Source organism: Heterodontus francisci, chromosome 3, assembly GCF_036365525.1.
Source record: "Heterodontus francisci isolate sHetFra1 chromosome 3, sHetFra1.hap1, whole genome shotgun sequence".
Lineage (NCBI taxonomy): Eukaryota > Metazoa > Chordata > Chondrichthyes > Heterodontiformes > Heterodontidae > Heterodontus > Heterodontus francisci.
In genome coordinates, this window is record NC_090373.1 from 53,356,662 (window position 1) to 53,374,192 (window position 17,531).

Consider the following 17,531-nt stretch of genomic DNA (forward strand, 5'->3'; position numbering starts at 1 on the left):
GGAGGGATAGAATTGAAAAGTAGAGATGTTATGCTAAACTTGTATCAAATCTTAGTTAGACCACTCGGAGTACTGTGCATAGTTCTAGTCACCATATTATGAAAAGGATAAAGCGGCACTGAAGAGGGTGAAAAAAGATTTAAAAGGATGATATCAGAAATGCAACATTATAACGATCAGGAAAGGGTGAACAGACTGGTTTTCTTTACCCTTGAACAGAAAAGGCTGAGGGGTGACCTAATCGAGTTCTTTAACATTACGAAAGGGTTTTATAGAATAAATACTGAAAGAATGTTTCCACTTGTGAGGAAGAACAAAACTAGAGGTCATGAATGTAAGATAATCACCAAAAAATCAAATAGGGAATTCAAATAGAAACTTCTTTACTCGAAGTGTGGTGAGAATGTGGAACTTGTAACACCGGGAGTGGTTGAGGCGAGTAGTACTGATTCATTTAAGGGGAGGCTAGTACATAAGGGAAAAGGAAATAGAGGATTATCCTGAGAAAGTTCGATGAGCAAGGCTGGGAGGAGGCTCGATTGGAGCGTAAATGCCAGCATGAACCAGATGGCCGGTATCTGTGCTGCATATTCGATGTAATTCTATGTATTCACAGCTATATTATGTAAGTAAATACAAAGATGGTGGAAAAGTTCATATAAGAATGGATATCCTTAAAAAACTTGGGCTTTACTTGTCACTATCAGCAGCTTATGGGGTAGAAATTAGTTCGCTTAGTGCCACTCCTAGCCGCGCTACTCAGATTTACAGTGATTCACCGAGGTAGGCAGCATCACGGGCTGCGACCAATGTGGGCTGTGTGGGATTCTTCAATTACATCAAATGAAGAATGCTGTGCAGGCCACACAGATAGTGGCTCACAGTGCTGCCTACCTCCGGTGAATTGAGGTAAGTCTTCGTAGTGACGTGAACAAATTTCTCCTCCTTCGTGTTCTATGAAGTTTTCACTTCACTTGGTCAGTGATTGTGTCTCTTTGGCTTATTTTGCAAACTATGATTCATGTTCCTAGACTTCGGGACAGTAACTGCAAGTATGGTCAAATGTTAGGCTTTCAGGAAGCTTAAAGTTTTTTTTATTCGTTCGGGGGATGTGGGCCGGCATTTATTGCCCATCCCTAATTGCCCTTGAGAAGGTGGTGGTGAGCTGCCTTCTTGAACCACTGCAGTACTTGGGGTGTAGGTAAACCAACAGTGCTGTTAGGAAGGGAGTTCCAGGATCTTGATCCTGCGATCTAGTTCCAAGTCAGGATGGTGAGTGGCTTGGAAGGGAACTTGCAGGTGGTGGTGTTCCCATGCATCTGCTGCCCTTGTCCTTCTAGGTGGTAGAGGTCATGGGTTTGGATGGTGCTGTTGAAGGAGCCTTGGTGAGTTGCTGTAGTGCATCTTGTAGACGGTACACACTGATGCCACTGTGCGTCAGTGGTGGAGGGAGTGAATATTGAAGGTGGTGGATGGGATGCCAGTCAAGCGGGCTGCTTTGTCCTGGATGGTGTCGAGCTTCTTGAGTGTTGTTGGAGCTGCACCCATCCAGGCAAATGGAGAGTATTCCATCACACTCCTCACATGTGCCTTGTAGATGGTGGATAGACGTTGGGGAGACAGGACGTGAGTTACTCGCCGCAGAATTCCCTGCCTCTGACCTGCTCTTGTAGCCACAGCATTTATGTGGCTGGACCAGTTCAGTTTCGGGTCAATGGTGACCCCCAGGATGTTGATAGTGGGGGATTCAGCAATGACAATGCCATTGAATATTAAGGGGAGATGGTTAGATTCTCTCTTGTTTGAGATGGTCATTGCCTGGCACTTGTGTGGCACGAATGTTACTTGCCACTTATCAGCCCAAGCCTGGATGTTGTCCAGGTCTTGCTGCATATGGACATGAACCGCTTCAGTATCTGAGGAGTTGTGGATGGTGCTGAGCATTGTGCAATCATCAGCGAGCATCCCCACTTTGGACCTTTTGACGGAGGGAAGATCATTGATGAAGCAGCTGAAGATGGCTGGGCCGAGGACACTACCCTGAGGAACTCCTGCAGGGATGTCCTGGTATTCAGATGATTGACATCCAACAACCACAACCATCTTCCTTTGTGATAGGTATGACTCCAACCAACGGAGAGTTTTCCCCTTGATTCCCATTGACTCCAGTTTTGCTAGGGCTCCTTGATGCCATACTTGGTAAAATGCTGCCTTGATGTCAAGGGCAGTCATACTCACCGCACCGCTTGAGTTCAGCTCTTTTGTCCATGTTTGGACTAAGGCTGTAATGAGGTCAGGAGCTGAGTCCCTGGCGGAACCCAAGCTGAACATCAGTGAGCAGGTTATTGATGAGCAAGTGCCGTTTGATAGCACTGTTAATGATCCCTTCCAACACTTTGCTGACAATCGTGAGTAGACTGATAGGACGGTAATTTGCTGGGTTGGATTTGTCCTGCTTTTTGTGCACAGAACATACCTGGGCAATTTTCCACATTGCCGGGTAGATGCCAGTGTTGTAGCTGTACTGGAACAGCTTGGCTCGGGGTGCAGCAAGTTCTGGAGCATAAGTCTTCAGTACTGTTGCTGGAATGTTGTCAGGGCCCATAGCCTTTGCAGTATCCAGTGCCTTCAGCCTTTTCTTGATATCACATGGAGTGAATCAGATTGGCTGAAGACTGGCATCTCTAATGCTGGGGACCTCAGGAGGATGGATGGATCATCCACTCGGCAATTCTGGCTGAAGATGGATGCAAATGCTTCAGCCTAGTCTTTTGCACTGATGTGCTGGGCTCCCCCATTGTTGAGGATGGGGATATTTGTGGAGCCTCCTCCTTCTGTCAATTGGATGGGTTGTCTTATGAGGAAAGGTTGGACAGGCTAGGCTTGTATCCGCTGGAGTTCAGAAGAGTAAGAGGCAACTTGATTGAAACATATAAGATCCTGAAGGGTCTTGACAGGGTGGATGTGGAAAGAATGTTTCTCCTTGCAGGAAACTCTAGAACGAGGGTTCACTGTTTAAAAATAAGGGATTGCCCATTTAAGACAGAGATGAGGAGAAATTTTTCTCTGAGGGTCATGAGTCTTTGGAACTCTCTTCCTCAAAAGGCGGTGGAAGCAGAGTCTTTGAAAATTTTTAAGGAAGAGGTAGATAGATTCCTGGTAAGCAAGGGGGTGAAAGGTTATTGGGGGTAGGCGGGAATGTGGAGTAATCAGTTCAGACATGATCTTGTTGAATGATGGAACAGGCTCGAGGGGCCTACTCCTGCTTCTAGTTCGTATGTTCATATGTTCGTTTTGTAAGGTTGTTACTTTTCAGTAATTTATTGTATTATTTCTTTTACTGGTAATCTATCCAGTTTCATGAATTTTACTACGTTATCCTGCAAGTAAAAAGTGAATCAAACACAGAAGCAACCGAATGATGGACATGTCATGACATTTCATAATTGCCATTGCTCCCCACTAAACATAATTGATGCTGCAGATAGCCAATATTTCACAATCAATGCTAAAAAGTCATATCATCAATCAACAACAGCAAGAAATATGTCACAGTTTAAACATTATACCTTTCTTTCCACCTTAATAAATGATTAGATTCGACTTGTGCAGAATAATCAAGTGTATAATGTCTTTTAGGTGAGAATTGATCAGCTCAAAAATAAAGCCTGATCCCTTTGGGTGGCAATGGCCTTTTTTTTTTTAGCAAGGAGATGAATTGATTTTGGAGTAAACTTCTACAGTGTTCAATTCAATAACTATGTTTAGGTTGGTCACATACTTAGTGGAATCACTTAGAGTGAAATTAACTCCCCGACACTTTGCAATTTCACACGTGGCCTAATCCCTACTTCTCACTAACTATACAAATGTAACAGAAATCTAAAGACTAGTTGATGCAATTCATTGGTTCACTTTCACTTCTGAGATTTGGGCTTAAATTCAGTCTAGCATAATAGTCTCATCTATCTATTAGCAGTAAAGATATCATGGCACTTTCTGTTGATCTCCAAGAAAGCTGCTCACAAAGATCTAGCGATCTCTGTGGCGTGGATTTCCCCTTTCCCAACATCATTTTGATCTGGCCCCTAGCCAGGGGGATCTTCAGGTGTCCAGCAGCAGCAATGTCATCAAGTGGGGTAAGCAGGAAATCTCATTGAAGTATTCTCACAGACAGCAAACCAGAAAGTAAAATGCACTGATTATCCTTTACTTCTAATTAAATTTTACAAACAGCAAAATAAATGATTGAGGCATACTTATGGCATTAAGGTATAAGCTGAAATATCTTCAGCAAACTTTTTTTTAAATGATCATTATTTTAAAAGCATGCAAATTTTTTTTTATCACAAAGGAGAAATTTGACATTCTGCAAATAAAATGAGTTTTTCATGCCAGAGGCGTTTTTCAGAAGTAATTATGAAGTTAGTACACCCAGCTCATTCAACAAGGTATGACTTTGTCAACGGTTTTTACAGTGAGACTCATAGCGTAAAAGGGTAAGTTCTTGTCAGTTCAGTGATTTATAATTGATTCAGTCTGGGGGGAAATCACAGGACATATTATTTGAACTCAAACAAGAAATTGGTCAAATAAATATTTTGAGTTTGCCGTTGATATTTAACTACATGCACTTTGATGAGAAAGATAAACTTCAACAGCATCCTATGGAGAAGCAGAGAATCACTGACAGCAACTTCTGGATTTCCATGTTTAACTGCACGTTTTATTGAACTCCAGAAGTTGCTGTTCGTTTTCGAAGAGTAATGAGTACACATGCTGACAATTTCAAAGTCTGCAAAGTCTACTGCAAAACCCAGGCCTATATGAAATAGGTTTTAGAGTAGTTTTAACCCAGTCCATGGCATAAAAAATGCCTCTAGTGTTTGTACTGATTGACACCAAATAGTCAGTCTCACTCTGAGTGGTCACATGGTTAGCTTGTGTGGAAAATGTCACATTGGATCAGCATCGCGTGCTCTTCTGGTCCAAAGCGTATTATTGGTCACATTAACAAGAGCTTTCTTCTGTAGCTGCTGCCCTAATGCCAACAGTAGATGCTCAAAGTGGGAAATTTCTCTATTCCCACACATTACTAGCCCTCACCTTAATGAGCACTCCATTTAACAGTAGCATTCAAATAAGTTCCGACATTTTAAACTTTGAATAAGTAAAAATTAAACCAAAACCTCTCTGTCGCTAAGTGTGGGCATTAAAAGTTTCATGGAACTATTTGAAGAAGAGCAGGGAGTTCCTTTTAATGTCCCAGAGACCATTTGTCCCTCAGTCAACACCACCAAAAAATAACTGGCTGGTCATTCATCTCATTGCTGTTTGTGGGACATTGAAATGTGCAAAATCACTGCTATACTTGCTCACATAACACTGAATGCGTACCAATAAATTCATTGTATGTGGAAATCTTTGATCTTGAAGCTATGATGGGCAGGATTTTCCCTGTGGTCTTCGGGACCTCACTGTCAGGCTAAAATGGGGGTCAGAAACCTGCACAGGGGGGAGTTTTATGGAGGTGATGGGGGTCTAGGCTGCTAGTTGGAGGTGACAAGAGACCTGCGTTGCTTCCTTTGGGGAAGGCCTGCTGTATGACAAACAAATTGGGGGTGGAGATCCCTCCTGCTGAGAGCTGCCAGCCTCTGATTGACCGGCAGCTCTTTTGCTCAGCAGCAGCAGAACAACACCCACCAGTGGCCCAGGATTGCAGAACAACCCAGGCCAGAGGTGAGCGATGGCAGGATGGGTTTCACGGGGTGGAGGTCACAGGGGAGGGAGGTGTAGGGGGAGGTCAGCAGCAAGGGCAAGGGGTGGCCTTCAGCGGGCCCCTCCTTCCCACTACCAGGTGCCTTGATCAGGCACCGAGTGCTATTTCATGAGGGACACCCCCCGGGAGACCACAAACAACCTGTACAGACGCATGTCATGCTCCCTGTGCAGCAGGAAGAGGCCCTTAATTGGGCATTAATTGGGGGTGGGGTCTTCCCACTACGGACTTAATCGGGGTGGAGGCGGGAAGGTGTTGTGGTTCCCACCCGCCACCATCTCACCCAATTAAATGCCCTCCCCAGCTCCAAACTCAGCATGGGGGACAGCATAACTCATCTGTGATTTTCCTTGAATTGGCTAATTAATTACTAGAGGGCGGGCTCGCCATTTAATTGGAGGCTCTCCAGCTTAGAAGCAGCAGTAGGATGCCTTTGCAGGTAAGTAAGGGAGAAGGTGCCCCAAAATGGAGGCACCCTCTCTCCAACCTTTTTAGATGAACAAAAATGGCCTTAGCAGCCAGGCCACCATTGTAGGGGGTGCAGGGGGCAGTTGAATCCCCTCCACAGGGCGGCCTGCAGTTGTAGGTGAAGGTGGGCAGGCAGGGAGGGCCTCTAAGCTTGCCTGGAGTGCTGGTCTCCCTGGTCTGCTGCCAGGAAGCCACCTCCAGGCAGCTGTGTTGTTCCGCGACACCTCTGGGGACATGGAGGCTGACTGGAAAATTCAAAAGCGAGCTAGTCAAAGTGAAAGATAAACTTTCGAGAGAGAAGGGCACACAGACAGAAATAGAGAATGGGGAAAAAAATGCAGCAAGAGAGTGGAAAGAAAACTCCTGTTGGCTGATTGGTTTCAAAGCAGCATTTATAAAAAGCATGGTGATGGCTAGCCCAGACAGCACCAGGTGGTAGTGGTGTGAAATTTGGAGGCAGGAGTAGGAAATAATAAAGCAACAGTATTTTTATAAATGTTATCACCAGAGATCAAGATATGTTAATATTTTCATTATTTCCACGATACTTTAACTGATTCAGTATGAGTTTGTCTGTAAATGGAAATAAGTAAAACAAAACAGGATGAATGTGGAATAAAAATTGTAATACCGAGCATGCAGAAAACATCTGCTCATGATCTGGGAGAACTGTCAGTATCAGAGCAGTCATATAATATCAAGCCTGGTTATAAAAACAAAGAAGAAAATTTACACAGTTTTAGAAGTACGACCAAACATCTCAAATCTTTCAAATCTGAAACAATATTGAGATTGGGGAAACTGGGCCTATATTCTCTAGAGTTTCAAAGAATGAGAGATGATCGCATTGAAACCTACAAAATACTTAAAGGGATAGACAGGGTTGATGCAGGTAAGATGTTTCCCCTGGTTGGGGAGTCTAGAACCAGGGGGCAGAATTTTAAAATAAGGGGACCGAGATTAGGAGAAATTTCCTTGTTTAGAGGGTTGTGAATCGTTGGAATTCTCTACCCCAGATGGCTGTGGAAGATCAGTCATTGAGTATGTTTAAAGCAGAGATTGACAGATTTCGGAATTCCAATGACATAAAGGGATATGGGGATAATGTGGGAAAAAGCCATTGAAGTGGATTATCAGCCATGATCGTATTGAATTGCAGAGCAGGCTCGATGGGCTGAATGGCCTACTCCTGTTCCTATGTTCCTAAAATAATCGAGCATCTCAGCCTCTATTGCAATCTCAATATTATCCATGTGGAAAAAAGGAAAGTTATCTTTCCTATCTGACTCATCATCCTTTGTTTTTCCTTATAATTCCTTGTAACTCCTAATGCAACACTTGCAACATATTCTTATTAAATATAGTTTTTTTTTCTATTGTTCTGCCTTTTGAAAATTATTATAAGAAAATTATGTAATAATATTAAATCAAGCATTCCCATAATAGCGTCATTGTTAATGAGGATGGGCTGGTCTTAGCAGTTTAAGGGGAAGCGAACAGTGCAGACAAGCAGCCGGAGCATGCATTACAGAAGTGCATCAAGACAGTCAACCAAACTACATGAGAGATCTCCAGGCAATTTGGGAATAAAGTCTGACAGCAAAGTATTTTTTAACTGTTGAAGCAGTGGCAGATGATGATTATGCATAGCTTTGCCATGCTTAAATAGTCCATGGTGAAAACTGTCACTTTTTGCCACTTTGGGAAATTGTACTAATAGATCATTATTTGGTATTGTTCAATAGCACGAAGCCAACAGCAAAGATAAAACTGATTTCACAACATTAATTTTTGTAGATCCCAGTTAAAGGATTGGGGAGCTAAGCACTTGGAACCTGTTGTTAATATTTGAGTTAAATTTTACATGGATTAAAAGAGAGACTCTGGATCTGTTTCTACAATGGTGAAGTACAAATTGCCCAATAAACAGTTGTACCATGAAATGACTGAAGAATTATTGGCTTTTACTGTTTGTAGTTTAATAGATAAGAAGGTCCAAGACTTGGAAGATCGTAAATTAAACATCAATAACTTGCATTTATATAGCATATTTAAAATCGTAATATGTCCCAAGGTGCTTATATCTTTTGAAGGGAAGGGGTGAAACAAGGAGCTTTTTTTAAAGTTGAGCATTTTGAATGGACATTCCATACTCTGAAGGCATAGGCAATGAAAAATGATTTAAAAAGCAGGACAATATCCAACAAACAGAGATTAAGAAACCAGCTGAAGATGTAGACAAGAATTGGTGAATCAAACAAAATGTATTCAAATTGACTACTTTAGCTACAGTCACACAGTTTTAGGGATGAAGGAAAATTGTATTGCTTTAAATGATCCTTAGTTTTGACATGTTGAAAATGAAAAGGCATAAAAACTGACAGCTTTTGTGTAACATGCCCAGTGTATGACACTGTCTTGATTAATACAAAGAATGTTCAGTATTCAAGGAGCTACTAAAGGACCCTACTCAACTTTAAAAAACTTCTCTTTTCTCACTTACCTCCAGAAGATATATTATGGTATATGGTCCCAGGAGAGTAGAAACCATAATCTGGCTCTTTCACTGCCAAGCTGTTTTGACACAACTATAAAACACCTTTAACATATTGTTTGCCTTTGCAGCTATTCCGTGACCTTGTCCTTATCAACACCTCTTTTGTTATCTCTTGCCCCACCCCCGCTTTACTTGCTTAAAATCTTTTACATTTCTTATATCTGCCAGTTCTGAAGAAGGGTCACTGACCAGAAACGTTAACTCTGCTTCTCTCTCCACAGATCCTGCCAGACCTGCTGAGTATTTCCAGCGTTTCTTGTTTTTATTTCAGATTTCCAGCATCTGCAGTATTTTGCTTTTATAAAACAAACATATCAGGTTTCCAATGATTAAAAAAATGTATTAATATTGAAATATAGAGGACCTGAAGAACGCATCACAGTTCATCTGCCAATTCTAAAGGGTGATAGTGTATACACTATATATCTCCTACCCCCAATTTCCCCTCATGAAATTTCCATCCCCTCTGCCTCCAATGTCTTCCTGGGTGGTTGCTTCCACATATTCATTTCCCTCTGCATAAAGTCGTTGAATCTAAGCTATGTGGTTACATTCCCTTTACTGCCCTTAAGTTTGTACCCCCTTGTAAAATTTATGATTATGTTTAACATTTTATTAGAGTTCACTTTATCCATACCCCTTGGAGCCTTGAATCCTCAAGAAGATTTCCCTTGAGCCGTTTTACCAATATAAACATTTTGTGTCAGTAGCTTCTTTTCATGTGAGGAAAATGGAATCAGGAGCAAGGGAAGGGAGTTTCAATTGGGAGCCTAAAAGGATGACTTCAGTCTTGAGAAGGTAGAGAAAATTCTGCCTCACGCATAACTTGATATTGTTATGAACGATGGCAATATTTTTAAAAACTGTGATCTTTAATGCAATGACCTCAGAGCAAGTCTGCTCAGAAACAAGCCAGGGGTCTTGGTTACCATGACAACAAGGAACAAAGATCAAAGACCCTTTTGAAAGTAGAGTACAAATTTATCACACCTGACAGATAATAGGTTTTGCTCTCGCACTTAGATCGTAAACAGGGAGCCAGGGGCTCAAAATGCAAATTCAATTGCAAATATGAACACCTGGAAACAATGGAAAGCTCATGCTTATCATGTTTCTGAAGTGTCATCTGACTTCCAGCATTTAGATGTGAATTTCCTGTGTGTTTAAAATCCATATCTTTAATTACCATTTCCACTTAATGTTTTATTGGACTTTCTTTGCTGTTGAAGTTGTGAGCATTTATCTGGTCAAAATGTTTATAATTGTGTTTACGTAACCTCTCTTGTTCCTGTTAGTCCATTTTATTTATTGTTTCATTATCTATAATTGCCCTTTCCATGGCACCCCAAAGCAATCTCTGGGGCTGACCTATCTGCACAAATCAATTAAGTTTGTTGCTACCTCTTACTGACAGGATATTTCAATGTGATTGTTTATCTTCCAAGCCCCTGACAACAGAGACACAAATGGATTTCTTAACTTGTTTCTGGTTCATAACAGGGGACCTTGAAATTCTTTTACTCTACCTTCTTAAAGGGGAATGTCAGTGAGTTGTAAAAACTAACCATCCATTTCAATCTTTAACTCTAAAAGACATAATACACTAACTACTTCCAAATTCTACTTAATTAAGCCTATTCTTCCTATATTCCATCACATTGCCTGCTGGGCACCAATTAGGGACATTCAGCTGAGCATCTTTTTCCCTTCAGATAGGTCCTTAAAGAAAGTTTCAGCTAATCAGACCTCCAGCTCATCCAGCTGGGGCACTGGTTCCCTTTCAACTTAGCTGGCCTGTCTGGCTTGGGATCGAGTCACTACACAATCAGGGAAGATTCCTGGTACTTTTTTTTTGTAGTTGTTCTGTTTCCCTAGTTTCGCTGGGCTGGTCTAGGATTATAGGGGTTGCTATTAGCTTGCTACCAGCCAGATCATTTCCAAGTAGGAAGTCTATCCCTGCTACCGTAACTCTGGGACAATTCCTGTGGTCACGGGGCCTGAGATTAGGTCGCACTGTAGGTGGACTTGATGGAGGGGAACAGACAGGCAACTTCTTCCCACTCCACTGATCAGGGCCTTGGCTTTCATGTAGGTTTCAAGGGGAAGGCTTAGGCTGTTCTCTAACATTAAGGCCTGAGTCGCCCCTGTATCCCTGGGCAGTACAATGGACTTGCTCATCTCCTGGGAAGGGTAGGGGGAGAAGTTGCTTCTAGGATAAAGCTACAGTAACTCTCAGCAAATTTGTCCAGTCCAACAACACAGGGAAATACCCTCAGAGGGTCTAGGCCTCAATGAGGGCCTCTGCCAGTCTTGCTAAGTTCTAAGGGTATACTCCTTGGGACTGCCCTTGCAGAGACCGATTAGACCCACCGGCTTTCTGTTTAGCCTGCAACATTCTGACCTGGAGTAACCCACTTTTTTGCAGTGGGAGCACACTGGTCTCCGCAGTTACATCACCTTGCTTCAAAAACATCTTTGAATCAAAATGTGCCATTTTCTAATGTTAGAGTAAGAGGGTTTTGCTGCGGTCGGTTATTTGCCTTAGCAATCTTTTTGGCTACCAGATTTTCCCCTTGTGGCTTCAAATCAGTTTATTTTAATTTCTGATTCAGCTTGTTTCTTAAATTTGGTCTATTTCATGGGTTTATCGTGGACTTGAGCTCCCAATTTCTATGTTATGAACAAGTAATTAATCTTTTTTTTTACTCTGAACCAATTTCCCTGTTTTTCCAACCACCTGTCCATAAATAGATTAGTGATTGAATTTCTTTCCCTCCCTTAAACCCTGATGATAAATGACTGCAACAGCAACATGTTGTTAAAGTTAAAACAACGAAGTAGGGTTTATTAACACACTCCTTAAACTTGGGAAGGGGTTTAACTTTGTTACGCACACTTACAAACATTCAGGGAAATGTTAAAAGCATAAAAAAGGCAAGGACATTTACTAAATTGAAAGTTCCCAATTACGAGCTAATATGGATTTGAGTTAAAACTACAGTCCTTTTAAAAATATCAAAAAAAGGTCCAAAAATGGAGATCACTGACTGGAAGTGCTGAGTAGGGGAAGGAGTCACTGAGAATACCTCTTTTCTTATAATTTCTTCTTCTGGCATTCTCTGGCATAAATGGAGGCAGCTAAATTGCTTCTTTTAGATGCAGAGGAAACTGGCAGAAATCAGGCTTTTCTGCTGTTTTTACAGCTTGTCTTCTTGTTGATTTTTCTTGCTGTATTTTTCAAAATGTGGCTTCTTTTTAAATTTTCCTTGTTGAAAATGCCTTAGAGAGAAGTCAATCCAGCTTGAAGGCAGTTCTGCTTCTTGCAGGGAGGTCTCAGGGAGAAGTGTGCAGCTGTAGGCAGCTGGGCCAAATCTACCCCAAAGGCAGCTGTGGAATGAAAACAGGCTGTACCCTCAAACTGTTACAGTTTCAAGCCCAGGCAGGTTGGATAGGGGTTTCCTGGGTCCTTAAACTAGACGTTTTTCAAATTGCTGTCCCACCTGACCTCCCTCCTCTATTTTGACAATCGAAACATAGAAGTAAAAACTTAAACATGATGTACAAAGGTTGAGGTGAGGGAAGTGGGGGGGTGGTGGGTGGCGGTGTTGGGGTGGGATGTAAGAGGTTCATGGCAATGCTGCAGCTTGCATATCATGTCAGATAACAGGCTTAGGGTGAGCTGGGAGTTTAGAAGGGGCATAATGCAGGAACCTACCATCATCCTCGATGCTCTCAGCGATGCCAGAGGCCATGGGCTCTGTCGCAACCATCCCCGTGATGTGGAGAACCTTATCCTCTGGAGGCCTCAGAAGATGCAGATGTCCTTGTCCCCCGCTGGCTCTGTGTTGCTCTACTCCCTTCTGTTATGGGCTACCTTGTCCTGCGAGAAAGGGCAGAATGTCAGTGATTGTGTTGCTCTGTGTTTGGGTGAAGTGCTTGCCACACCTGAATACCAGGAGGAAAACCGTCTCCATGCTAATTAAGGGGGCATGTCGTTCAAAGTCCCAAAGAGTGACTGTTTTCCCTTGGGGGTGAGTTCAGGACACAGAAACAGTCCTGACTCCTGTTTCCAGCTGCCATGTGTTGCTGCTGCCAGATCCTTGGGTCCAGATGCCGGAAATTGACCTCCCTGGTCACCTGCTCCCACCCCCATCTGAGGGTTTTCCTTGAGGACCTCCTGCACCCTTGATCCTCGCAGAACCATGGTGTCTCTGCTCTTGTCCACCTCCATCACTAAGGCCTCCAGCTCTGCATCTGTGACCTTGGAGCCCCCTTTCTGCCCTGGTGTTCCATTTTCCTTGTTTCGAATTGCATCAATAGTAGTCAGTAGCAGCCTCCTGTAATTCAGTGCTGCTTCCCTTTAAGAGGGACAGATTGCCTTTAAGAACAGAAATCAGGCTGCAGCACAAGTTATCGTCACAATGCTGTTTGGCTCCCTACTGAGTGTGTAGGTAGTCAGTAGCATGGAACACAGGACTGTGTCCCCTGGTTCTAGACCTCCCAGCCAGGGGAAACGTCCTTCCCGCATCTACCCTATAGAGCCCTGTAAGAATTCTCTATGTTTCAATGAGGTCACTATAAGTCTTCAAAACTCTAGACAATATAGGCCCAGTCTCCTCAATCTCAGCCCTATGCTAAAAATGAGGCAGCAGCACCAAATTTATGTACTGTCTACCTCCACTGGAACTGGTGTGGGCAGGTCACATATCACAATCCCCTGCATCTGATTAATGGTGCAAACCAATTGTTAGCCCTGAATATGCCTCACGTGATCTTCTGTCCAGGCTGGAGCCAGAATTTGGTCATGCGCAAAAAAAGTGACCATTGCTTTATTTATGTATGCCATTCAAAGTACAAAACACAACGTGCAAAATACGTTTATAATTAGTATAAAAATGATGGATGAAAATCATGTGGGATGTGCTGATCTCTTCACCCACATTCTCAAACATTGCTCCCAGTGCATGCAGGTATACACCAGGTGTACTAATTCATAAAATCTACCCCACAATATATAAACACTTGGAAAATTCGCTGTTCACAATGGTGTATTTATTTGGCCCATTAATTGAGACTTATTCATGCTGCAGAATTAAATAGTTACCCGCTTTGGTATCGAGCACTCCCATACCAGGTATAAGATGGACTTGATGCATATTGAAGCTCTCTCTATTCTGTTTCAACTTTGTGTCTCAACTCTCAACCTCAGGAGAGAACTAGGGTGATATTTCCATTTCCCTTGTAATCCAGTGGCTTCTCTGAGCAAAACTGACATTTAGTTCCAATTAGTGTTGAAGCTTAGTCAGCTTTGTGTTGTGGACTTGCACCTACTTGCTCACTTAGTACTGTTACTGCTGACAGGCAATGGAGATTTTCATTCATTGTAGACCAGAGATTCCAAACTTAGTGCTCATTATTGCCCTGACAAAATTAAAAAGCATGATTCCTTAAAGGGATGAGTATATCTGTAGAATTTTCTAGGATAAAGAAAACTTTTAAAAGGTATGCTTATTAATAAAAAGTGGTGTTATTTAAGATTTTAACATTTGGCTATCACCAGCTGTGTTAAATGTTTCCATTTTTTGGTACAACTATTAATATTTACTGTCATGTGGTAAGGGAAGATCATCCTCAAAAGGAGAAAGGTAATTTAGGAGTTTTCTCTCTTAACTGTCTGGAAAGGTTTTATGTTTGTGTAAATGGGGTTTGGGGAGGGAATCTGCAATTGGATCAAACTGCTCTACACAAACATCAGTAGTGCAGTGTCAATCAATGGGTGGGAATCAGAAAGTTTCCCGATTATATCTGGAGTCAGACAGGGCTGTCCTCTCTCCCCTGTCTTGTTTGTATGCTGTATCGAACCTTTTGCTGAGTCCATTAGGACGGATGCGAGCATAAGAGGGGTGAAAATCCCAGGCAGCAGAGGCACTCAGGTAAAAGCCTCCCTGTACATGGACAACGTCACCGTCTTTTGCTCGGATCCGCTGTCTGTGCGCAGACTGATGAGCATCTGCGACCAGTTTGAGCTGGTCTCGGGAGCGAAAGTTAACCACGGCAAGAGTGAAGCCATGTTCTTTGGGAACTGGGTTGACCGATCCTTTGGCTCCTTCACCGTCAGGTCAGGCTACCTGAAGGTGCTGGGGATATGGTTCAGAAGGGCCGGGGCGTGCACCAAAACCTGTAATGAGTGAGTAGCCATGGTACACCATAAACTGAGCATGTGGGAGCAGCGATCTCTGTCCATTGTGGGTAATAACCTGGTCATCAGGTGCAAGGCTCACGTTGTTGCTGTATGTGGCGCAGGTCTGGCCCATACCCCACTCCTGCACCTTGGCGGTCACCCTAGCCATTTTTTGCTTTATCTGGAGATCCAAAATGGACCGGGTCTGGAGGGATACAGTGTTCCAACCTCTGGATAAGGGTGGGAAAAATGTATCCAACGTCACCCTCATCCTGATGACCACCTTCGTGTGCGGCTGCATCAAGCTGTGCGTAGAGCCCCAGTATGCAAACACCAAGTGTCACTACGTGCTGAGGTTCTATCTGTCCCGGTGTTGCAAAGGATGGGTCTGGTCACATTGCCGCGTAATGCTCCATCCAGTTGGACTGTGCCGTACCACCTATCCTTCGTGGGAAAGTTTCTGCGGAAAAACATCTTTGATCACCAATCCATCAGCAGTGGTCTGCACGGAATGTCCTCAAGGCCCTACGGGAAAAGGAGATGGTGGATCCTGTCAGATGGTTCCCCGAGCAGACTCCCAATGTCATTTGGCAGTCATCACGAGAACTTTCAAACAAGCACCAAGGCGTAGCTTGGCTGGTGGTGAAAAGGGCCCTCCCTGTCAGATCCATCCTGCACGCCTGGAGTCTCGCCCCCTCCGCACGCTGCCCTCGAGGCGGCTGTGGTGGGGAAGAGACAGTTGCCCACCTCCTTCTGGAATGTGTCTTTGCAAAGCAGGTGTGGAAAGAAATGCAGTGGTTTTTGTCAAGGTTCTTCCCAAGCAGCTCTAACACAGGAGTCTGTGCTCTGTGGGCTGTTCCCAGGGACGCACACCAAGCTGGAGGACCATCAATTCGGTGAAAGATTCTCTTTAGTCTGCCCGAAACTTGCTGGTCTTCCGGTCCACGACCGAGGGTGGTAGACTGGTACATTCCAAGGTCCAGGACTACGTGCTGAGGGACGCACTAAAGCTTGGGGCAGCCGCTGCAAAGGCTCAGTGGGGAAAGTTCATTGTGCAAGGTCCTCCCACCAAGGTGAACTGAGGGGCTGGACCCGTAGGAAACCCCTCGGGCTGTATACGCCAAATATGGGTTTGCTGTAAAATGTACATGACATGTAAAATGGAGTAGAAGGGTTGTGAGGGAACTCACTCCTGTATTGAAGAAAACTGATTTCCTTTGCACTTTTAGGAATGTCAACTCGGTGCTGTTTTGATCTGTTTTGTAATGTATTTTTTTTTTACAGATTTTTATGAATAAAGTATATTTTTGGGGAAAAAAAAGTTTGCGTATAGCCTTGTGCAAAAGGAGCACTGAATAATTTGTCTCACTGTCGATGAAGTCTGCTAAGTTCTGTCAGAGGCTGTACTTACTGCCAATTGACACAACTACAAATGACTTCATTCAGCAACACTGCCAGTCATGTTGTGAACAGCAACACCTAGCATGTGAAATGTAGCATGATGCTAAGTAGCTGCAGACAGATAATGAAATAAGTGATGTAGGATGTAGGAGATCCTGCTGTTTGGGCTAGGTGTAGGTGTAGCAGCAAGGTGGGATTTATGCCCACCTCTCTGACTATACCCGAATCCTACCCACTTTCCCTGAGCTGGAAGAGGGGTAGTGGGGGTGGGGTGGGTCATACAGGACAGCAGGCAGGGTTCCCACTGGCAAGATGGAGCTTGTTAGTGACTGTACACAAATTCCCCAGTGTTGCAGGATTGCCAGTGCGGCACCAGAAAAGCAACTGGGTATTTAAAGGTTTGGAGGATCCCCGAATTACAAGCTTCATGCAGCTTCCCTGAGGCTGTCCCAAGAAGCAACAGTTACTGGGGCAGTTGGGAGAGAAATGCACTGGGCACCTGGGCCCTCTGTTATTTGCATGTCATGTCTGTGGAATGGTGTGGGATGGTAGTCCCTTTGGGGCTGCAGGAAGGAGGAAAGTTCAGGTTGGGGTGGTGAGGTGATTGTGTGAGTCACTACATGATTTTTTCCTCATTCTTTACCACTATCCTACCCCATTCCAATGGGAATACAGAGGAGAATCCAACTCAATCTCTATGTGCATTTTTGCATATAAGGCCTTTAGTAACAACATGAAACTCACAAATTCACTGACAGATTTAGCTGAATGACATAAATAAAGCTCCTGTTTGAATACTAAAACTCTGAAGGGACTTACCTCTGTTTTTTGTGTGGATTGTATCTTCCATTGCAATAATATTCGTGGTCTGAATTTATATAGTCCTAAAAGGTAGTGTAACACATCCAACTTAAGCGCTCCAGAATATTTAGTTTTGGATCTTTTCATACAAGATAGCATTTTAAGAAAAATCCCTGGGTTCTTGATTCTTCTTTGATAGCAATTAATATTGATATATAGATTAGAAATGTAACTTGATCGTGGCTTAACAATAATAGCAAATATGTTTAATTTGACAGTGGGTAATTTAGCTTTCAGCAATCTTGACAGTGCAGCTCTCTAATATCTGGTCAAAAAAATCCTCA

General features: G+C 43.2%; 1 protein-coding gene across 12 annotated transcripts in view; it reads left to right on the forward strand.

Moving 5' to 3' along the window:
• LOC137356372 (doublecortin domain-containing protein 2) overlaps positions 1 to 17,531 on the forward strand; it is a 198,976-nt gene that overhangs the window by 137,453 nt on the left and 43,992 nt on the right. The gene's annotated exons all lie outside the window — the stretch shown is intronic.